The sequence below is a fragment of the Triturus cristatus genome, chromosome 2_2 (genome assembly GCF_964204655.1).
Source record: "Triturus cristatus chromosome 2_2, aTriCri1.1, whole genome shotgun sequence".
Taxonomy (NCBI): Eukaryota; Metazoa; Chordata; class Amphibia; order Caudata; family Salamandridae; genus Triturus; species Triturus cristatus.
This window is the reverse complement of record NC_140582.1, coordinates 705388795-705413361: the sequence shown is the minus strand read 5'-3', so window position 1 is coordinate 705413361 and position 24567 is coordinate 705388795. Positions and strand designations below refer to the sequence as shown.

Below are 24567 nucleotides of genomic sequence, written 5' to 3'. Positions count from 1 at the left end.
GGGGTGGTAAGGGCAGAGTATTATGTTCATGGCGGCTCAGGGGGTTTGTGTATGGCGATCCATTCGCACCCCCGCCGCACCGAGCTCAGTGGTAGCGGTATGTGCGAGGCCCTGGTCCGGCCTGCGGCATCTCCACTTAAGGGGGAGGGCTCGCAATAAACCAACCGGGTGGGCCTGGCTCGCCTGAAATGATTGTCTGGTGCGATTGAGGTCCGGTCAGCACTTATTCATCGTGTACCCTTCGGCCTTTGGTCCCTCGGGCATGTTCGCCAGGGTGTCGGCCCTGGTGAGCAAGCGAACGATTGGGGGGGGGCGACCGGCCATTAAGCCGCATACCCTTAGGTGTCGCGGGGTTCCCGGTCCCATCCCCCCTTCAACCCCCCCTACTACCGACACTGCAAGGTGGGGAGCTGCCGGGACCCCGCGGGTCAGGGGCGGTACAGCCCCCGCGGCGCTCCCCGGGGAAGGTTATCGCGCCCCCCTTTTTCCCAGCGGCTACGAGGCCGGTGGGGTCGGGAGTGGGGCGCAGGCAGTGGGCGGCGTGCTCATGGACAGCGCGTGCGTTGTGGTGAGGGGGGGTGAAGCGAGCGGGGCCAAGGGGTAGCCGTGGCAACCCGCAAGTTGGGGCCGGGCTTAGGGTAATCATTCCGGCCCGCGGGATCGCATCCGCATTGCGGCCGGGTCTGAACCCCCCGCACCTCAAGGGACAGTCGGGGGTGTTGTTCGGGTTATCTGAAACACTCGCTCACATTCTATCGTATTCTGAATTACGCGCCCCTGGATGGGTAATGTAATTAGGGCACTCATGTTAAGCGCTCCAATACCTTCGGGCCGATTGCGCGCTGCATAAATATGCAACAGGTTTCTCCAAGACTCGGCTCACGCAAGATTGTACTTGGGAGCGAAGCGCCCAGTGCCTAGATTTGGAGGGTAAATACGGCACTCATGTGAAGCGCAGCACTACCTTCGGTCGAGCTCGCGCAATATATTTATGCATCGAGATTGGTGACGGGGTGGCCGGGGTCCAACAGTAATTGGGGGCTGCCTAGAGTGCATGATCACGGAATATTGTACTTGTCATGTAAGCGCTCCAATACACTTTGTGCTATGCAACTGGCGCTCATGCAAAGCGCTTCAATGCGTTCGGATCGAGTTCCCGCTATTTCAAACCTGGAAAACACAAGCATCAGACCCGTGTATAATTCACAGCATCAGTAAGCGCCTAGAATCCTTGCTGTGTCTGCCACGGAGCTATCCCAGCAGTTGTGGCGGTGGGAGCCGTTATGCGCGTGCGTGGGTCCTCGGCCCCTTCCCCCCTCCCACCCCCACCCCCACCAGCACTACAATGGTTGGGAGCTGCCTGGGTCCCCGCGGACCGCGGGTGGTGCAAACCCGTGGCGCTCCCGAGATCAGTCGCCGCCCCCTTCCGGTGGCTGCGATGCGGTACGGGCGGGGAGGGCATGCATTGGCCTGCGTGCTCATGGGCAGCGAGTGCGTTGTCGTGGGGTTGATGAGGGAAGCGGGGCCAAGTTGTAGGCAGTTTAACCTGTGAGCAGGACGCGGTTTGGAGAAATCAGGTTCCGGCCCGTGAGGTCGCGTCCGCATTCGCGGGTGCGGAGCTCGCGTGATCTGGGGCATTCGAGCATGCTAATATTGTACTTGAGCCCCCCGTGCCTGGATGCGTAATGTAAATACGGTGCTCAAGATCGGGGACATTCGAGCATGAGATATTGTACTAAGCTCCCTGTGCCGGGAGGGGTGATTTAAATACGGTCCTTACATAAAGCGCTCCAATACCTTCGGGTCGATCTCGCGCTATATGAATATGCAACATGTAGTGGCTGGCTGCCTAGAAGGCAGATACTTGATGCAGGGATTGCATTGTTCACAAGAATTGTGCGCCAATACCTTCGGGTCGAGTTTGCGCCATATAAATATGCAAGCCGTAACTGTGCTCGCGCATCCATATCTGTTTGGTCCTCGGTCTGTCTGGGGTCGGTAAGTTTGACGCAGCGGCCTTTCAGCTCCATACGCTGGGCCCACCTCACCATTTGATCGGTCGTCGTCTCCAGCAGCATCGGTCGTTGTCCTCGCCTCGTTGCTGCGATCCCGGCCCCGCCGTCATCTTACTGCAAGGGTTAGTCTTGCTGCACCCACCCCGCCCCGGCCCTGTCCCTGGGCAGTACCAGGGCGACGGGGCCCCGGTGGCTCGGATGGCCGCAGGCGGGGACGCAGATGGGCCATGGCGGCTGGTTAGGACGACGCTGCGGTCCGTCGTAAGGAGGGTTAGTAGCGATGTAGCAGGTCACACCTAATGTTCTGCTGAAATAATTTCCCCCAGCCTTTTTCGCGTGCACGGCAGGCTATGGATTTAAGTGATCCCTCCGTGGGTTCCCGGCCCATCTGCTGCGCTGCCGCCGAAGGGCGGGAATGTGAGCCGCAGGGTCGCGTCGCCATTGTTATGCGATTTCGCGCTGTGATGGTGACTCTGGGGAAGTCACTGAATCTCCCCATGCCCGGATGTATGCGAGCTGCTGGACCTGACCTGCCTGGGTCCCCGAGGGTCCGGGCCCGAATTTGCGCTATATAAATATGCAAGCGGCTGCCGAAGAATGCGGTTACATGATACATGTGTATGCATTGTTCACAAGATTTCGCTCGTGCCCATATTTGCGCGCATTGGACGATTCCGGACATTACGACACCCCCCTGCATCTCAATGTGAATTTGGCACGACGCTCGTGTCCGGCGCTCCAATACGTTAGCGTGCATTAATGTTTTAATGTCGTGGCCGAGCGGTTAAGGCGATAGACTAGACATCTATTGGTGTTTCCCCGCGCAGTTTCGGATCCTGCCGACTACGAAAATCTTTAAAGCCAGTGCGCTCCCACATATGCGGGTCTGACTCCGCCCCTCGCCTTTGCGCCGCGTACCCTGCTCTCCCCGAGTATGTGTCTCTGATGTCAACGGCACCGGGGACGGTTTGGGTGGCTAGCACCCCATCGCCCCACCCGGCCAGGTCTGGTCCTTCCCCGCACCTCAATGGTTAATCTGGTGCGGTGTTAGCGTGATTGGCACAGGAGATCGTGTTATATGGTACGACTCGCTTACGCTCCCCGTGCCGGCATGGTGTAATGTAAATACGGTGCTCATGTAAAGCGCTCCAAGACCTTTGGCGTCGAGTCGCGATATACAAATAGGCAACATGTATCTGCTGGCTTCCTGTAAGGCAGACACTTGATACAAGCGCAGGCATTGTGCACAAGATTTTGCTCCAATACCGTCGGGTCGAGTTCACGCGAGATAAATATGCAACATGTATGGGCTGGCTTCCTGTAACGCAGACACATGATACAAGCGCATGTATTATTCACAAGAATTTGCTCGTGCCCACATTCGCGCGCATCAGGTGATTCCGGCCATTACGACACCCCCTGCACCCGAATGGGTTATTTGGTCGGTGCTCGTGTCCGGCGCTCTAATGATTTCGCGCGCATTACCGTTTGAGCTAATCACTAATCCACCATGCCCGAATAGGTATGCTAATGCGGAGCTCATGTACTGCACTCCAATACCTTCGGGCGGGTCACGCTGTGACTCCGGGCAGATAATTTAATATCCACGTGCCCGATGTATGTATATACGGTGCTCACGAACTGCGCGCCATTACCTTCGGATCGAGTTTGCGCTGTGGTTGCGTCGCTGGGCAGATCACTGATCACCCCATGCCCTGATATGCATGCGTGCGGCTGGGCCTGGTCTACCTGGGCCCCCGAGGGTCGCGAGTTTTAGCCGGCTGGGTCTGGCTGGCGTAGGGCTGAACAAATCTCTCTGTTCCACATCTTTAGTCCGAGTCCCCGACTACGAATGGCTGGGGGGCGCTCTCTGCCACGCGAGGCGAACAGACACACGCTGGGACAGATCGGGCTCAGCTGTGTCGCGGTAAGGACACCGGTGGCTGCGTGGGTCTGTTCACGTCCTGCAAGCTGGCAGGAAGGGCCCCAGTGCATGGCTCCTTAGTGGATTGGTCGGTATCACGGCGATGCACACACTGACAGCCCGTGCCCAGTTAGCGAACTGGGCCTGATAAATGAGGTTGTGTTGTAGTGAAGGGTGTCTATTTGCGCTTTTTATAGCAGGGTAAGCAAGGACAAGTGGGGATGCACTTTCTTTATCAGGTGCAAAGGCAATTCCGACCCCCGTGTCGCCTCCTCATGCTTGTTTTAGGGAGAAGGCATTTGCCCCCCCCCCCTCGGGTGCGCGGCCGCTGGGGGCGCGGGGGGCATGGGTCCTGGGCAATGGATGCACTGCCACCGAATGCGTGAATGCGTAATGTAAACACTGCACTAGTTAAAGCACTTCAATGCCTTCCAGACCTCCTCCTGCCCATGCATTGGCCGCAGCGAGATAGAGGTTGGCGGCCGCATCGAACTAGGATTCAGGGGGTTTCGCGGGCAAGGTCTAAACCTTCCCCTGCCCAAGCGTCGCCGCAGCGTGATTCAGTGTAGGGTAGAGCGCTCATTACACACTGTATCGATCGTGTGTCCGTCGGCCTTTCACCCGCGGGGCACACTTCTCAATGGCGGCGGCCCTCGCGAGCAAAGCAAATGAATGGGGGTGCGACGGCAAAGAAGCCGCACACCCTGCGCCGGGGGAGCCGTTAGGAGATTAGCGTCGGTTCACGGCCCCAATACACCAGCACTGCCAGGCTGGGAGCTGCCTGGGTCCCCGCGGCTCGCGGGCGGTGCAACCCCCGTGGCGCTCCCTGGATGAGGTTATCGCCCCCCCTCCCGTCGGCTATGCTGCCGTTGAGGGTGGGGTGGGGACATGCAGTGGGCTGCGTGCGGTAGGCGTGGTGTTCTGCAGAGGTGGGGTAGTCCGACGACTGCGAGCTGGACGCTGGTTTAGGGAAGTGAGGTTCCGCCCCTCGAGGTTGCGTCCGCATTATGCGACTGCAGGCATTACTGAACCCCGAACCACCTGGTACAAACCTTGTAAGCTCCCCGTGCTTAAATGTGTAATGTAAATAAGGTGCTCATGTAAAGCGCTCCAATACCTTCGGGTCGAGTTTGCGCTATATATTTATGCAACATGTATTGCTGGCTTCCTATAAGGCGGATACATGATACAAGTGCATGCATTGTTCACATTACGCGATTGCGGGCATTACTAAACCCCCTGCACCTCAATGGATAATCTGGTGCGGTGCTCGTGTGATCCGGTACGGGGAGCGTGTAATATGGTACGATTCTCTTAAGCACCCCCTGCTTGACGGTGTAATGTAATTACGGTGCTCAGTTAAAGGCATCCAATACCTTCCGGTCGAGTTAGTTCGCGCTATATAAATATGCAACATGTAATTGCTAGCCTCCTATAAGGCAGATACATGACACAAGTACATGCATTGTTCGCATTACGCGATTGCAGGCATTACTAAACTGCTAGGTGAAACCACCATCATTTGGAGATAGGCCCAGGTAAAATAGAGCCTTTTCTGGATGTCTAGAGGACCATTGCGGTTGGGGGTATCCCCCACCGGTCACTGGTCGCGTACCGCAGCTGCGGGAGACTGGGATCCGGGTTTACAGACACGTTTACCGCGCTAGGGGCGCTGCCAGCCAACATAGGGTGCTGCTCTCCCAATAACTGGGGTGTCAGCGGGGCAAACACAAGGGGACATTATGTCAATTGTACATTTGTCACGCCCAGGGGGCACTAAATCTCTACTTCAACGGAGCAGGAATTTGGCACCGCTGGGGATGCTCTGGGTTTGTGGGGGGGGGGGCAACCCCCACCACCCTCCTACTGAGGAGCATGAGGGGAGGGGCGAAGTAGGACTTAGTCAATCCTCAATGCTGGAACTTTACTGACAGCGCGCAATGCTTAAGCTAGACAGATTCCCGAGGCTGGTATACCTAGGGGGTTTCATCACTGAGGGATCCGTAGGGGCATAATTCCCATAAGGAATAAGGGATGGGGGCAGGGGCAAGAGTCGCCCCTTGCCCATGGTCACGCGCTGGCAGCCAGGAGCTCTCCTGTGCTCCAGGTTTAGCAATCAGAGGGGACAGGCCAAAGGTTAAGTAAAACCCTTCTCGCCTTCATAGCCAAAGAGGGCAGGCCCAGAATTGTGAAGAGGGTAACCTGCCCGCTTGGGGGGCGAATAGTTCTTGGCACATCTCCCCAGGCCCAACAGGTTCTTTATTTCAGAAGACCCTATCCGATTAGGATAGCGTCTCGGGTCTTGGGGACATAGATGGGGCCATCTACAACACCAGGAGCTACAGCTCACTGGTAAGTCTTGGGCCTGTGGATATAAGGGATCTCACAGGGTTCGAGTTCCGCTAGCGCTGTCACACTGTCATGAGGTGGCAGAATTTCAAACTCTTCTTTCTGCTAGGATGGTTCCCTTCCAGCTAGTTGCAGGAAGCCCAGATAGGAGAGGTTGCAGGTAAGACTATAGCGGGTTGGTGGGGGGCCCTGGCTGCGACGGTGAGCCGCCTCCAGGGCTGTGGCGGAGTTACAGGGCGATCTGGAAGCAGGCCGGTACAAAGGGTACCTCTGCGCGGCACCAGAGGGGGTGCCTGAGCCAAAATGAGGAGCCTCAAGGGAGGTCCCGGAAGCCGTGTCGGCGCCCCGCTAGTCCTGCGGGCGGTTGTGGGCCTGAACAACCGGGGGCTTGCTATGCGATGCTCTGCCCCGATAGGGGGGCGTGAGTAGAATTACCAACGGCACATGATCATAGAAAGAATCACCTGGAGGGCAGCAACGGCGGGCTTCGCTCCCGCGCTGCCCGGCTCATCAGGTGGGCAGGCGACCCAGTTGGTTGCCTGCCCTTGGATCGCCCGTAAGATAACCCACCCATTACATATTCTGGAATTATGTAATAAACCTGCAGCATTTGTTACCCAACACCAACTGTCTTGTGTGTGTCATTTGGGTAACCTATTATGGGGGAGGGGGGACAGCGGGGTGCCCCTGGGGGTACTATGCCGCTGACCGCGGCCCCGCAGGGGGCCAATAGGCGGTCGGCGCCTTAGTGGCCCCGGGGCACCGGTCACCCCTCTCCACCCCCTCCCACTGGGGGGGGGGGCGGGGACGCAGACCGGAGCCCCCCCTCCTCTGGCTGGGCCGGAAGTGACACGCAATGCGTGTCACTTCCTGGCCCTGGTGTGAGGGGGACGCTATTTAGCCTTCTCCTACCCTTCCTGGCGACCTCTTTGTCGCCCACCTCGCCTTTTGCCTCCCTACCGCTTACCCGGCGTAGGCGTTGGGTGGGGGGGGGGGTTTCTGAGCGTTGTAATGTTTTCTTTTTCGTTGCAGGCGGAGTTACAGGGCGATCTGGAAGCAGGCCGGTACAAAGGGTACCTCTGCGCTGCACCAGAGGGGGTGCCTGAGCCAAAACATGTGAGCCTCAGGGGAGGTCCCGGAAGCCGTGTCGGCGCCCCGCTAGTCCTGCGGGCGGTTGTGGGCCTGAACAACCGGGGGCTTGCTATGCGACTCTCCGCCCCGATAGGGGGGCGTGAGTAGAATTACCAACGGCACGTGATCATAGAAAGAATCACCTGGAGGGCAGCAACGGCGGGCATCGCTCCCGCGCTGCCCGGCTCATCAGGCGGGCAGGCGACCCAGTTGGTTGCCTGCCCTTGGATCCCCCGTAAGATAACCCACCCATTACATATTCTGGAATTATGTAATAAACCTGCAGCATTTGTTACCCAACACCAACTGTCTTGTGTGTGTCATTTGGGTAACCTATTATGGGGAGGGGGGACAGCGGGGTGCCCCTGGGGGTACTATGGGAGGCCGGGCATGTTCTTCATGCAGGCTGTAATTAGGATGACCAGATCTTGAGAACCAAAAACCGGGACATATCGCAAAAATAGAAGGACTCCAATTTTACAACAATGGTGCTGCGCAGAATGACAACTCTTATCAACATAGGAACACAGAAGAAGCACTAAGAAAATAAATAAAATGTAATTTCCATTACCAGCATCATATCTGTTAATTAAATTGCTTACTTATAACAGCTTCTTACTAGCAAACTTTAGAACACCCAATAAGTGCCTCTCACTGGTTTCAGTTGGCGCCTCTAAAACCGGGACATGAGCCAAAATTGTCTAAATCTGCCGGGACAACTGGTGAAAACCTGGGACTGTCCGGACAAATCTGGGACGCCTGGTCACCTTTGCTGTAAAGCAGCCTACAAGGAGAACATGTAAAGTGCGTATGATGGTTTGACGGCCGGAGAAGGTCGGTCAAAGTGTCCTGCGCAATTGAAGTGGGCAACCCACTCCTCCCCTGCCCTGTGAGCGGAGCAGCCCCACCCATACCCAGACGGGGCCGTCTACCTCAAGAGCCGGGACACTCTAGCAGTAGCTATGCGCTCTATAAATCTTTTCATTCATTCACTCACAGAGAAAGACAGTTACGACAAAAAGATGCGAACTTAGGGACTCATTTATGAGCCCCTGCGTCACTTTTGCGCCACCGGTGCGTCACTTTTTGTGACACACCTGTGGCGTAAAACACGCGCCATGTTGCGCCATATATACGAAGTGACGCATCTAGGTAGATGCGTCACTTCGTAAACCCCTGTACTACATTATACCTGGGCCAGGTATAATGTATGCAGGCTGTGCGCGCTGCCGCAAGAAAGGGTCGTAGGAGTGGCGCAGCGAAATCTATGAGATTTCGCTGCGCCACTTCTAGGATGCCAATGCGTAAAAACCTTGGGGAAGATCTATGTTGGAGTTGCGCCACTTTTACGCCGCCATTGCGTCACTTTTGTGACGCAGCGGTGGCGTAAACCCTGCGCCACGTTGCACCCAATTTACATCGTGACGCATCTATGGAGATGCGTCACGGTGTAAAGCCCTGCACCACATGAAACCTGCGTCAGGTTTCATGTGGGCGTTTCCACGTAGGGGGGGCGTTCCGTCGCAGAAACGCCCCTGAAAAGTGACTCAGTGAAATCTATAAGATTTCACTGAGTCACTTTCCCAACGCTGATGCGTCAAAACCCTGCGCCTGCTTGAAGCAGGCGTAAGGCTTGACGCACCATGTTAGGTATGGGGTAGGTTGGAACAGTGCTGAAGTTGCGTTGCGCTTGTGACACAACTTCAGCACTGCGCCAACCTTACGCCGGCAGATACGTCACGCATCTGCTTGTCCTTGCGCCACGATGCACCGCATTGTAAATGCGGCGCATCTGCGGTGGCGCAAGGGAAAACTTGCGTGACGCATCTTCCCTGGCGCATCCATGCTGATTTGCAGGGATGCGCCAGGGAACATAAATCTGCCCCCTTATGCCGGCCTCTTGGCAGGTGTAAGGGTGACGCAGGCCCTTTCACATGGGGCTTACCCCATGTGAAAGGAACATTGCTGGAGTTGCGTCAGGCTTCCGACACAACTCCAGCAATGCGCCACCTTTTGCGCCGACAGATACGTCCGTTATTCTGACATATCTGTCCTTCCTTGCGACATGATGCGTCATATTATAAATATGACGCATCATTGGTGTCGCAAGGAGGGTGCACTGAGAAGTGACGCATCGCTGCTTTCACGCAGCGATGCGTCACTTCTCATAAATGAGGCCCGTAATATATTGGTTAACTTTGGGTAAGTACATCAAAAACAAGGACAGTGATTTTATCTACCTATATATAAGACGTTGTAGTGGATTCGTACTGCAGTTTGCTCAATCCCTGTGTGAAACCGGACATTTGCTTAATAGAACAACAAGGCGTTCATTATAATGTGAAATAATCTGCCGTGTCGGGTTTGTGATACATCTACAATGGACGTAAAATGTACATCGGCTCTGTGCAATATAAAAATGTCGAAATAAGTTCTATGTTTTAGTTAGGAGATGGCGCTGCGCGCTATATATTGAATGCTAATAGACAGGTTGTGTTGAGTTGCGAATTCAAGGGGAGGCGCGTGCTTTTTCTGTAACTTGTGACGCAATTTATTATCTGTGATTAATAAGCGAGAAGGAATTAACAAAATGGACTGTGGTATACAAAAAATAAAATTGGGAATGGTGAGCTCTGGCTGGATTATAGTTAAAACGGTTAATTTATTTACGGTCGCCGCCAATGTTTTATCGTGGAACTTCCTGGCACGCCAATGCTTCTGCGTGGTACAGGGTGTGATTTGGCTGAAAAGACTGTTCTTCAGCGTGGTGTGAATTAATTTTGAGAGGTTGGTGCATAGTTGCCAGGGTTTCAGTTTGCATAATATGTGTGACAATTCCATGTTTTTAGGGTGCTCGTGTGGGACATTTCAAGGCCTAATGAGGAATACATTGAGTGAGGTTTTATCACAAGTAGAAACAAGCATTTGCAATGCAATAGGTCTCGCATTTATAAGAGTTTGAGCTATTGGCATTGTAAAATTACAATGCCTTTTATTTATGTTTTGGTTTTAAAACAAATAAAAGGCATTGTCACTTACAATGTCAGTAGCATAAACTCGCATAAAAGCAGTGTGTGGAGTGCAGCAGTGTGCCGCGTGCAGCAGTGTGCGGCATGCAGTAGTGCGAGGCGTGCAGCAGTGTGAGGCGTGCAGCAGTGTGCAGCAGTGTGCGGCGTGCAGCAGTGTGCGGCGTGCAGCAGTGTGCGGCGTGCAGCAGTGTGCGGCGTGCAGCAGTGTTTCGTGTAGCAGTGTGAGGCATGCAGCACTGTGACATGCAGCGGCGTGCAGCAGTGTGCAGCGTGCAGCAGTGTGCTGCGTGCAGCAGTGTGCGGCGTGCAGCAGTGTTTCATGTAGCAGTGTGAGGCATGCAGCACTGTGGCGTGCAGCGGCGTGCAGCAGTGTGCGGCGTGCAGCAGTGTGCTGCGTGCAGCAGTGTCGTGCAGCATGCAGCAGTGAGTAATGCAGCAGTGTGCAGCAGTGTGTGGCATGCAGCAGTGTGCCGGTTGCATCAGTGTGTGCCGTGCAGGAGTGTGTGGTATGCAGCAATGTTTCGTGTAGCAGTGTGTGGCATGCAGCAGTGTGTGGCGTGCAGCAGTGTGTGGCATGCAGCAGTGTGCGGCGTGCAGCAGTGTGCGGTGTGCAGCAGTGTGCGGCGTGCAGCAGTGTGTGGCGTGCAGCAGTGTGTGGCAGTGTGTGGCGTGCAGCAGTGTGAGGTGTGCAGCAGTGTGTGCCGTGCAGCGGCATGCAGCAGTGTGAGGCGTGCAGCAGTGTGAGGCATGCAGCAGTGTGAGGCGTGCAGCAGTGTGAGGCATGCAGCAGTGTGAGGCGTGCAGCAGTGTGTGGCGTGCAGCTGAGACACGTGGAGGGTGAGGACAGACACGTGGAGGGTGGGGAGAGACACGTGTAGGGTGAGGAGAGACACGTGTAGGGTGAGGAGAGACACGTGTGGAGGGTGAGGAGAGACAGCTAGTCAAGTGAGTAAGATGGAGAAGCTGTTGCAAACACCCGTCATAACTAAATTAAATAACTTCCTTCTAGGACTGTGCCAGAAATCAGTCATTAAATCAATGTAGGTTCATTTAACAAGGGGTTGTTCAGAAATCGTCTTGAAATTTTGAGCCTTGAGGAGAATTTGAGGGTGGTGAGGAAAAAAAGAGCTTCCACAATGGGTCCTTAAAAATATCCTTTAGTAGCAAGTGCTGAGTCAACATCCCAAATAAAATATGTGGTCACAAGACTAATGCCTCTAAAATCCTAATGAAGCTCATTAAAGGCGAAAATGCATTATCTAGTTGCCACAACATATTGTCAATTCAGTCATCAGAAGAGCCTCCTGTTGCCTGCGCTGTTACAACATGACAACAATACTTTGGCCACTGAATTTACTGCAAGGGGGCTTCCAGTCACATCTCTACTAAGACAGAGTCCAGAATTATGCTGCAAGCATCCTTTGCCTGTGTCTTTTCCACAACATTCTATAGCCTTCACACAACCTTGCCAAGTGCAAAGGGTTTGGCAGAAGACTCCTTCGTCAACAAGGCTCTGCTCTCAGGAGACTTCGTCCTCTGCATCCAAGGACTTATAGGAGACTTCCTGAAATGCCATGGCATGCCGAAAAGCTACGCATTTCAATTAGCCAACCGCCTGGCTGGGCCATAGGGCTCTCATGGTTTTCTTTATCGAGGTTGGTATTAGCACTCTGAAGCAGTGACAGAATTACACACACGATACAAAGACTTGGAACACATTTTAAAAGTTTGCTCCTTGACACCTTGGGCATATACAAAGTCAATTAAGGTGTCCTGCTGTGAAACTGGTTATGGTTAACAGGATGCAGACATATTCAGATTTTGTTTGATAAAGAGCCTAAAGTTACAGAATGTTCTGTTCCTCGCTTGATAACCAACGAAAATAGATTGGTGCTGGTGAAACTGTACGAAGCAAGCTTGTCAATTGACGCCAATACATCAACCAGTATCCTGGCAGGGGCGCTGATGTCATCAGCAATGACGTACTTACAAGATGGCTCGTCCACTTCCTGTTTACTTCTTGAGGCAGAAGAGATCGTGTAGCCAAGCGTTCACGTGGAAAGAGGTGCTTTTTATGGAAAAGAACATACTGTGATTTCACCTGTAAATGATGTTATCACGCACAAAGCGAACAATTAAATTCCAACAAAACGCACACAACATGATTCAGTCACTTTCAATGACTCGTTTCCCTGATTAATGTACGCCAAACCAAAAAGCGCGCTAGGCTGTAGGCTCTATGCCTCGGATAAGAAGGGGTGACTGAATGTAATGCTCTATTACTTACCGGTAATCTTCATTACTCCGGGTCCCGTTGTCCTCGTCCCCTTCATTAACAGATTGGAGATTACTATCTCCCGACAGAAAAAAAGAGCAGAAGGCATGCTGGGACCCTAATACTGCCCCTCCCACCGGGAGTACATAAGCAGTACTTACCCAGCATCCCGTCTGTACAACCAAGCCCAGACAGGAAGGCCGGTCGCCCGGGAGGGAGGGAGGGGCGTATGAAGGGGACGAGGACAACGGGACCCGGAGTAATGAAGATTACCGGTAAGTAATAGAGCATTACCCCCAGGTCCCTTATGTCCTCGTCCCCTTCATTAACAGATTGGAGAATACCAAAGCAGAAAAACCGGCCTTCCAAAACCGAAAGCACACCCAGGAAACCACACCAACGCAGCAACCCAAGGGAGCACCGAGAAGGAGGCAAGGGGAGACCGCAGGAAGCAACCGGCCAGCACCAAACCAGGACCGGAGACAACCCAGAAAACAACACAAGGCCAGGACCACAAAAATGAGGCCACCAACCAGAGAAACAGGAGACAGGACAACCAGGCCAAACGACACGGCCAAGGACGGACAAGCCCGTCCAGCCCAGAACCACCAGGAAGGCACACAGGACCCGGCAGCCGAACAGACACCGAGCAAATCCCGACCCCCCCGGAGAAGGCCAAAGAAAGAAGGCCAGCCCAGGCAACGAGGCGCAGCCCCAAGCACCCAGACCAACAAAAAGGAGGAAGGCCCAGGCCAGAAACCGGCCCACCACACCAAACCGAACGACCCGGCCAGACGAAAGCACAGAGAAGAAAGCCAACGAACCCCGCAGAGGAGGCCAGGGCCGGGGATGAACCACAGCAAGAGCCCGTGAGCAGAACAGGAACCAGACCCCAACCAGACCAAAAAGGACCGGGAAGGAGACAGAAACCCAAAAACCCCAGGAGGACAAAGCCCCCACAGGGAAGAAAAACCGCCAAGCGAACAGGGCGGCCAAAACCCAGAACAGGCGGAGCAGAAGAAGCAATCCAGAACCGAACCGGAACCTCAAGACAGAGGGCAGAGAAAAAAAAAACAGCAGCCAAGAAGGAGGATGACCGCACAGGCACCCAACACCCAGGCCAAGCACACAGCAAGGGCCAGAGCCACAGAACAAAAAGCCCTAGGGCGCATAGCACCCAGACCGGAAAACCACCAGGTCCGACCCCACATAACACCGAAGAGGAGCCAAGAGACAGCAAAAAATGAGGGTAACAAGGGACAAGGAACCAGGAAGCCAGAACCGAAACCCAGCAACCCGCAAGGGCAGGAGGACCGACAGGCCCAACCAACCCCGGAAGAAGCCCACGTAGAGCCCAGGGCAAAGAAAAGGCAGGGAGGCCAAACGAGACCCCCAGCAACCCAACGCCGGACCAAACAGAAGGCCGGACGAAAGAACAAGCACAGGAAACCACCAAAATGGAAACCCGAGGAAGCAGAGAAGCAGAGGGCCAAGCAGCAGAAGAACCCGGACACCCATGAGTCAGGAGGAAGAGCACGACAAGGAGGCCCAGCCAGAGAACACTCAGAACAAGAAGGAAGCCCGCAGACCAGGAGCAATAGGAGGCAACCCCGGAGGAGCCAACCCAGAAGCCCCGAAAACCCGGACCCACACAGGGCCTGACAAGGGACCCTCAGTCCAGGAAAAAAGAAGAGGGCGGTCAGCCAGACAGGAGCAACGGGGAACCGAAGCTCAACAGCACCCAACCCCACCCCAGGAACCAGGCAGAGACACAGACACCCAACAAGAGGAGAACCAAACCCAGGAACAAAGCGCCGGCATGAGCAGGCCCAGAAGGACCCACCAGAACACGACACGAAACCAAGAGAGCACCCCGCCAGGATCCACCGAGAGAGCACAGACAAGGATACCCATCCGAAAAAAGGCGACCACCAGACGCCCAAAACCAGCAGAAACCGGAAACCCCTGCATACCAAAAGAGGGGAAACCAGAGCCAAGTCAAGGACACAGCACCAGCGAAAGAGAGCCAGGCCCCAAACAAACCAGGCACGAACGCCAGAGAGCCAAAACGCGAACCGCCACTGGAAACACACCCCAGGGGGGACGCAAAAGGAAAGGGAGAGCAGGACCCAACCCAAACCGTCGGAGAAGCCGACCGTCACAGGCACCCCCAGGGAGCCACAAGCAGGAAAAAACTTGTTCCGACCCAGCTGAACCACAGAGACCAGGCGAGATTCGGAGCGCCACAGTCAATAGGAGGGGCGACCAGGACCTACCGAATGAAGCCAAAAACAAGCCCAGAAAACGAGCAGGAGCGCCGCAGCAGCAGAGGAACCCAAGGCCACACCAAGGAACCCCAGAAACCAGGAAACATCAGTGCCAGAGCCATGAGCAACCAAAAAAAAAAATAGCAACCAGCACGGAAGATGCCAGAAACAGATGCAAAAAGGAGGCAGCAACAGCAAAAGAAGCCCCCCAGCATATGGCAAAACCGAACCCCAGGGAGGGCAGATCCCCGAAAGGAAGGGGACACCGTACCCCAGCAGACAGAGCGAGCAACCCCGAAGAGATGCAGAAATATCCCACGGCACAGCCAAACACGCCCCACAACCAGCTGAACCGGACGGCAGCAGAGGAACAGAGCCAGCCACACAGGCAAGGACCCCCAGGGAGGGAATCCAACCTAGAAACCCAGCCCACTACAGGCCAGACCACAGCACGGGTCCCAACAACACCCAGCATCAGGACTGCGCAGAAAGCCAAAAAACAGGCAGACCCCGGCATGACCAAGAGAGCAAGAGAGGGCAAGCCCAAGCGGACAAGAGAGGACCACGACCCCAGACACACAACCCAGGGAGTTCACGTCCCACATAGGCAAAGCGGCAGCTAGCAAGAAAGCCCACAGACACCCAGTGGAGCAACACAGAAGCCCCGGAGGAAAAAGAGGCAAGGGGACAAGGCGGCACAGACCCGCAGCAAACGACAGCGGACGCTTAGCGCCAGCCCAGCAGCCAGGGAGCAGGATGCCGCAGAGGCAGAGAGCCAAACCGGCGACCAGGCCCCCGCAAGAGAGACAAAGCCATAAAGACAGCCTACACGGTGAACCAAAACACCGGCATCACCGCACACCCCAGCACACTATCCCAGCCACCCGGAACATACAGGAAGCCAAGGACGAGGAACAGCCCAACCAGGCAAGAACCCCAGCCCCATAGACCACACACGAGGGCCGAAGTGGGGACGCAGAGCAGCCGCAGAGAGCAAGCAGCACAAGCAGGAGGCCCTAGGTACAAACCCCGGCAACACCAGGAGCCACCGCCACTCAAACAGGCCAAGGGCAACCCGCCAAAAACGGAACAGGAGCGGGAGGACCGGCACCACCATTAAAACATGGAACGCTTCACGAATCTGCGTGTCATCCTCGCGCAGGGGCCATGCTAATCTTCTCTGTGGAAAAGAGCAACCAGCAGCGCGGGATGAGCAGGAAGCGCCCAAAGACAGAGGCTTCCAGCGGCCAACATCCCCCGAAAGAAAGGGCCACACAGCAGTCCTAGTGCACAACCAACAGAACCCACGAGAGCACCAGGGAACAGAACCCCAACACACACCGGGGACAGGACAGAGAGGGGCGGACACGGGGAAAAGAGAAGGAGCACACCAACTCTACGTCGCACCACGCAAACACTTGAAGTGCAGCAGAGAACCGCAAGTCACACAGTCACAGAACGGGAACCCAACGCAAAGGCACCGGAGCGCCCCACAAGAACACTAGGGACGGCACCCAAGGATACCTACAAGTGCGCAAGGCGCAGGGAGACCAGGCGAACCGCCCCTGTCAGGCTCCAACCCGGGACCCCAGCCACAAAAGAGGCAGCCCACGCGGTAAGGCAGCACCCACAACCAGGAGGCAACCAGCACACGCAGAGGCAGCAGCCAGAAGGAGCGTCACACTGCCGCAGGCACAAACTCCGGCAGCAGAAGAATCTCTCGGACACAGGGCAAACGGGCAGGAAGGAGGAGCAAGGAGCCACGCACCCCAACACCCCCAAGCAGTCTAGCGACGACAGCGACATCAAAGAACCAGGACAGCGCCAGCCTAAAGGGAATCCATGGGCGCGCCAGTCGGGATGTAGCACAGTGGCAGAGCGCATGCTTCGCAAGTACGAGGTCCCGGGTTCAAACCCCGGCATCCCCAAGAGCCCACGCCATCCATCACGGACCTGAAAGAAAGAAAGAGCACCAACGCACAGCGAAGAACCATAAAACCGCTATGCGGGACTCACCCAGGGCAAGGGCCGGACACCACCAGCAGCAAGGCCCCCACCCAAAGGAAAGGTAATCCATGGGCGCGACGGTCGGGAAGGAGCTCAGCGGCAGAGCGCATTTACATCGCATGCATGACTTCCTGGGTACAAACCCCGGCATCCCCAGGAGCCTCCGCCGCCCACCACGGACCTGCAAGAAAGAAAAGAGCACCACAGCATAGCGTGAACAAAAAACACCGCAATGCGGGACTCACCCAGGGCAGGGGCCGGACACCACCAGCAGCAAGGCCCCCACCCCAACAGCGGGAAGGTACGGCACAGAGGAAACGCGGCACGCCTCCCAAACGCCCAGCTTCAGGAAGACGTGCACGCGACCCGGAAGTACCTGGGAGCGCACCAGCCGCAAAGGACCCGCAGGATCCAGGCAGCACACCGGCCGCCACCGTCACGACCCCCAGCAAGCCCGGCAGGCCAGGGGACGGACCAGGAATGCCCCCCCCCCGCCCGCACAGCCAGGCAGCCGGGCGGGGGGAGGAAGAAAGGAACGCCACACCAGCCCAGCAGGAGTAGCAGAACAACACACCACGTCCATTCTGTCGACAGACAGAAAAAAAGAACAGACGGGATGCTGGGTAAGTACTGCTTATGTACTCCCGGTGGGAGGGGCAGTATTAGGGTCCCAGCATGCCTTCTGCTCTTTTTTTCTGTCGGGAGATAGTAATCTCCAATCTGTTAATGAAGGGGACGAGGACATAAGGGACCTGGGGGTAATGGATGCCTATCTTTCCGCTTTCCAAGCTCCAGTGCCTTTGTCAGTGCTGACGCCTTTATAAGAGACACAGGGAGGCTGGATGTTGAAAACAAAAACCCAGAACATGACAAAGACATAGAAATCAAGCTAAACAGTGCATTATAGCATGGATGCAGAAAGACTCAAGAGTGTTCAACAGAGGTGCGCATGTGTACCTTGTGTACACACCCTGCAGATCTGGGACAGAAGCAGCTCTCCTGGACATACGTTGGGCACTCACAGAACACACTCGTGTAAAAGGACTAAACTGAAACCGACTATGAAACCGTCTGGATATTTAAAGAATAGCAGAGGCTGTCACTGTGTGCTTTATTCCATCTCAGAAGGCTTTCAAAAGCCCAACAAAGAAAGAAGGTGGTGAAGGGTTTCCCTAATTATAATGATTTGCATTTCTTATGCAGGGAACCAAAAAATAGTCTCCTTTCCCAGTCTTACTACAGCCCTTACAAAGAAATGCCTGGAGAAACGTGTGAGAGAAAAAAACGGGAAAATAACGTTTTTTATTGAAGACCCCTTCCACCCATCCATCCATCCCCGAGAGCTCCTGGGCATTCTCGAGTCCTCAGCAGACTGAGGCACCAATTCACCCCTCATTAACGCCTGCTCATCTGCACGCGAGAGGCGAAGCAGCACAGCGGGAGTATTTCAAGTAACTTTTTGTCCGCAGTGTAATGCAAATGAGAGGGCGCCAGTGGAGATATTAACAGGCACGCTCAACCGACCCTCAAAAACTGGGGCATTCATTTAACACAGTGACGGGAATCTCATGACGCCAGGATGACCTTAAAAACCGGGACAGTCAAGAAATCCGGGAAGTTTGCTAACCCTAAAAACAGCACGAGTTTAACATTTTCAACCGACCCTCAAAAACTGGGGCATTCATTTAACACAGTGACGGGAATCTCATGACGCCAGGATGACCTTAAAAACCGGGACAGTCGAGAAATCCGGGAAGTTTGCTAACCCTAAAAACAGCACGAGTTTAACAATTTCAACGTAAACAAGCATTGGCCACGCGGCCGCGGCCGCCAAAGTGAGGTAAAATAAAAAAAGCATTAACATACACAAGCTTTCGCCACGCGGCCGCGAAAGTGAAAGTGATCGCGATTGCGATCGCGTGCTGCGGAGGAAAGACACATGGCGCTGCGCGCGTGCACGTTCACGTGCACTGAAGCTTTAGGCCACGGCAGCACTTTGAAAAGCCCGTATACAAAATGTCTCGGCCAGATCAGCGCATGCGCTGGATCAGACGAGACCTAAAAAAGCTATCTGCGAGTAATGAGGAAGTCCATGGAAATTGCCCTTTCTGCTACTACCTCGACGATGGCTTACAAACTGCCTTTAAAACACTCACAATGCAAAGTGAGGATGACAGAAAAGCAAAGGTAGACCAAAATTGATGTATAAAGTAGACACGAGGCTGCTTCACAGCTATTTCAGGGGCTTTCCCCTTTCCTTATCCCACCTAAGACGCACACCTCGATCTCTCTCTCATAAAATAAATTAAAAATATAGTAATAGGGCTTATTTTATTGACCTCCGATGGATAAAAGGCCATACCAGTAGGCCATACCAGATTTTGATCTTGACACCCCCAGTTTATTGTATTGTAATGTAATTGCATTTTTAAAGCGCTTACTACCCCTGATGAGGCGTCGAAGAGCTTTTTTGGCGAGTAGCATGCTACTCCGGGACCCATAAAGGATTAGTGGTGAATTAGTATAGTGGAATATAAAAGTAATTTGAGTGGTGGATATTTTAGTCAGTTATTTGGATTGAAAAGGATAGTGGAGGGATAATGAGCTACTCTCGACTGCAAGGGTTCAAATCACTGTGCTGCCTCATCATAAACAGGTGTTATGACTGCACACCTCTCAACACGTATTCAGTCACAGGTGGCTGGCATTACAAATATTCCTCAAGCAGACTTTCATTAATTGACAAGAAGGAACGCTTACAAGGATGAACCGCTATGTAAATTCATACCAGTCCTGTGTCAACCGAAACCTGCTTTAAAACGTGGTAGGTCTGTTTTTAAGTAACGCAAAATACATCTGCTCTCCTGGTCGGCTGCTCCCACGTTATGTGTTACTCCAACCAGCCCTGACTCTTTTTTTGCCAGCATCGCTTACCATTATTGGACAGGGAGTTTTGCTTTTCCATTAACAGTACCCTGTCCCGGCCGGCGCACAGTTATTGGATTAGAAGGCAGCTATACTAGTGGGCGTCATACTTCCAAACATGAAAACCCAAAACTAGTCTCCTCGACAAAAAAAGAAGAAGAATCATGCTGCTGTTTGAAAATCGAAACAGCAGCCACTGAACAAGTTACCGAATACAATATTGAGCATTCCTGACGGCGAACAAATCAATATTGTGCTCGGTAAAAATGGAAATCCCTCCATCCAGAAACGCTCAGACCTCTGTGCTTGTCCTCTGTACTGCCCTCCTGGCGCTGCACTGTCTGACTGCTGCTGTGACTACTGGTTAAGTAAGGAGAACTGAGCCACCACTCTCATCAGGACCACTGACGTAACGTAACTTGAGGGGCCCCCCTGCAAGGTACGTGGAGGGGTCCCCTCTGGACTCAATCAGGAGCCCTCCAGCAAGAGTATTGTGCTAAGGGGGCCCCTGTAGCTGGAGCCCCCTCAGCACTGTGGGGGCTGCAGGGGCCTGTGTTACGCCACTGATCAGGACCACGCTGCACATGGACATCCAAGGCAGCGGTCAAAGTGCATTAAAAAAGTATGGGTACTGGGATCCTCCATGCAATAGGGGAGGGGGGCTTTGGTCAAAGGCCTGGCTTAAAAAAACCAAAATATTCTGTCACTTTTTTCAGTCTTTCACCTTCAGGTAATTACATATAAAATAACGTACAGCTTAGAGGAAAATTAAATAAAACGTATGTTAATTAGTGAAAAATGCACGATCGTAAATTTTGTAACTTCTATTAGTTAATTCACTGCACCAGAAGGCCACAGAATTGAATCTTGGTTGGTGCAGTGAAGAACAGTGACTTATCTATGTCTATGATTAGTGCTACAAGACCCCAATCCATGACAGAAGTACTGTGAACATGTAAGTCATTATTTTAAACTTGCATTCCAAACAATATAAGATAGGCTGCTACAAAGTGCCACATGTAAAAGTTTTTTTGTGGTTGGAAATGGCAGATTGGGTCATTTCCAACCACAAAAATGCTTTTAGATTTGTACAAAATGCACACAGTACACACAGTGATCAATCGCTCCCCATGCCAGACATCTGGACACGTTACCCACTGGCCGCATTGTGTCCATGCAAGGTTGAGGCCCAACTGAATTCCCCTTCAAATAAATTAATTTATGACTCCAAAGGCAGCGGTTCACATTCCTTACCAGACAAGGATTGCCGCAACTGTTTATGGCATATAATGAATTGTACATAAACCCAACTCAGATCAGTTGTAAGTTGAGACAGTCCTCAGACCCTATGCCTGTAACTGTTCTCCCTGCCACATTGTTTAATTAAACGAACTGTTCCTGTTATGCCAAATGCCACTTATCTCTTGATACTTCAGAGTATTTCATGTTCAAGCAACAGTTGCATTCTCTATGTAAAACAAATGTGGTAGTTTTGATGCCTCCTGTGGCAAATTCACCTTTTCATAATGATCACTCCAGTCTTTCACCATTTTGCGGATCGTATTTTTCCCGGCTTTAGGACTCAGCACACTTTTCCACTGATAAACAGTAGTAAAGTGACTATGCCTCCCCTCTGAAACATGTGCTCTCCATTGGAACTCCCTATTTGGCCTGTTCAACTTCCCTATACATTCACTGTAAATGTTGCCTAAAGGGCAACAAACGGTAAATGTCATATCTGGGCTGCCATGTATATTGACACCAGCCACATATGTGACAAAACATATATCTCACAGGAGTACAACTGTACTCTGGCTGGACTATAATTTGAATGAACTACAGGGACACATAACAGGGAAACTTGCCTCTGCCTTGTAGAAAAAATATATTTTTAATATATTCCCACCTCACCGCTAAAGTGTGCCTTGAAAGCCCACAGGTACACTACATATTGAGGTTAGTGTGTCCTCGCAGTGAAATAAAAGCCAAGGGTATTTCACTCTGTAGGCTTGCCTAGACTTTTCTTTAATAGGCCTAGGTGGGATTAAAATCTTTTAATTTCCACCTGTGATTAGGAAAGAGCTTATAAAAATTATTCAAAGTTATTGCCTGGTTAGTTTCTAAAATCTGACAATGGTGAAATAAGATTTTTGTTAGATTAATGAACTTTGTACAAATATACTTTAGGCTTTCTGAGCCAGGACTGACTTAAAACAGCAATGTCTCTTGGGACTTGGATCTGCCAATGAGAGATTCTTCTATTCATCCAGAGCACCCCACTAGACAGTCAGGCTACAGCCAGAGTTGGCTGTAGGAGGAAAAGCAAGTTTTGACCCAGTCAGGCATGGGAGTGGCCAAGAAGCTGAAGACAGGCCTGCCTGTTTTTAGCTTGGTCCGGCCATATTGAAACGGGCTCCTGAATAATTTTATAGTAAGGCAAAGAGGAAATGCTGCACAAGGAGGTGGAAGACTGATAAATATGTTACTATTGAGCAGTATAATTTCTCAAGTTATTGATTAATCCACAGGCCCTTCCACTGCCACCTCCTCAGAACATTTCTGCACCTATCAAGTATTCATCTTAAGAAGAAGGCCCTGCTGGAAAAACAATCCTGATGCCTGACTCCTGCTGGAAGCAGATGACTCACAAGGACTCATGAACCCCTTGAACCCTGCTAGCATCCAGGGACTGACACTGCTCTCCAAGGGTCAAGTGATTGGCCTCCAGGTTGCCTGCCTAAGGGACAAAAAAAATCAGGACTCCTGACTCCAAGGAGGCCTACCTGACTAAAGGTGACTTGACCCTGCAGGAGGCTGGGTTGTAGAGGGAGACTTGGAGCACAGAAGTTTGCCTTGAGGATCTATGGTTTGCAGGACTTACCAGAAGAAGCTTTCCTAGCAGTTGGAGAGTAAGGGTCAAGTTTGGCAGATGTGTACTCTATCACAAAGGTAATGGATCCCGTCCACCTTATAAGTGCATTGAATCCTAATGCATTTGTAATAAGTCGGACAGGATATCCATCACGATACTACAATATTAATAAGGCGGGCAGGATATCCATCACGTTGGTGACGGAGTACTGGACTGCCAAACTCCAAATCAGGCCCTTTGTTTAAAGGTAAAGCCTTTGCCTGGTTCAACCCGCTTAGTGTTTCTGACTTCAGCTCTATCATGGTCAGCCTGAAATTTACCCTAGGCTCTGGTCCTCTGTAAACTCTTGGTTTTCAATAGTGTTTGACTTTTTCTAGCCACTGTTTGCCTTAAAACTTAAAACAATCATATCTCTAGTTCCTTTTAACCCAGTTTGAAGATGTTGGTGTCCTTTTGCTAATTACATTTTGTTTTCTCTATATCTAAATCATTTTAGGATTTTTATTATGTTGTGTTCTTTAAAATAGCTCATACTACTTGAACTTTGCGTGTACTTTGTTGTGCTGTGCATGCTGCTTATGCCATACTGTGTTTTGATCTAACCAGAGTAGGTTTATTGAGCTGGTAGGGGTGTTCCTGCTGCAGATCGGCGCATATAAATTCTCCCTGCTTCCACGGACAGAGTAAACCTACAGTCACACGCACATACACACATCATACGCTAGGGCCCATCACACTAAAATTCATACTATTACTCTATCCACATTGAATATAGGAGAACCAATCTGCATCTACAATGAGGTCAATGCAATCTGAAAATCATTGTCCTGAGTCATGATTTTAAACATAAGAAGTACATTTGGAAACTCAATAAATGACAAGAAATGAACACCCAACAACTTAATTCAATCAATGCTTATTTATCTAAATTAATTCAAAATGGAAATCAATCATTAGTGAAATCATTATTTCTCATAGTTACCTATTCTAGCTAAAGGGTCAGGACAGGTCTCTCAGTAAAGTCTCTCGAGATGCCGTCCTCAGCATAGGTTCAGGAAGAAGTCCAAAGCGCGATGAACCACAATGGAACGCAATGGAAGTAATAAGCGCAATGGAACACGGACCCTCTCTAGTCTAACATATTTATAGAGAATGTTGCGAACAAAAGTAACAAACAAATATTAGATATCCGTTGAGCCACTGAGCAGACCGATCAGGAAAGGAAGTCCCTCGGTTACATTTAGGAAACCTCCGCTCAGGAAAAATCACAAAAATAAAAAGACGGAAGAAGGAACTCGAGTTTGCAAATGTATCTTTCGTAAATATTCTTCCTTGATATCTTAGCAGAGTCACCGCAGACTGGACAATGTTCATTGTACTTTATCCTTGTCCAAGGCCAGCTGGAATCATTCCCAGAGCTGCCGTCCTCACGGAAGATTTTCTAACCAGGCAAAAGCTGCGGTCAGGTGACTCTCGACCATATTCAGCAAGGCCTCCCATCAAAATTCACTCACTCGAGCGCAGGCTGTAAAAGGCAGCCATCTTGTTTTAGGCCAAAACGGACCATCTTAATTAAAAGAAACACAAAACAACGTTACCACAGCATAATGATAAAACAGTGTTAATTCCCACTAATACCCTTATGTGTATGTAATTATCTAGCCTCTTGCAACGCAATAAAGCATTAGTACACGTTATTTCAAAAGCGTTTCGTGCTTTAAACAAATAGCACTTTGCAACATTCATTTGATTAAAACCGCACATTATTATTAA

At 52.1% G+C, this 24567-nt stretch overlaps 1 pseudogene; it reads right to left on the bottom strand.

The window, feature by feature from the left end:
• Window positions 1-16107: 16107 nt before the first annotated feature.
• On the bottom strand, window positions 16108-16178 carry LOC146862661 (U6 spliceosomal RNA; annotated as a pseudogene).
• Between the last annotated feature and the right edge of the window lie 8389 nt (window positions 16179-24567).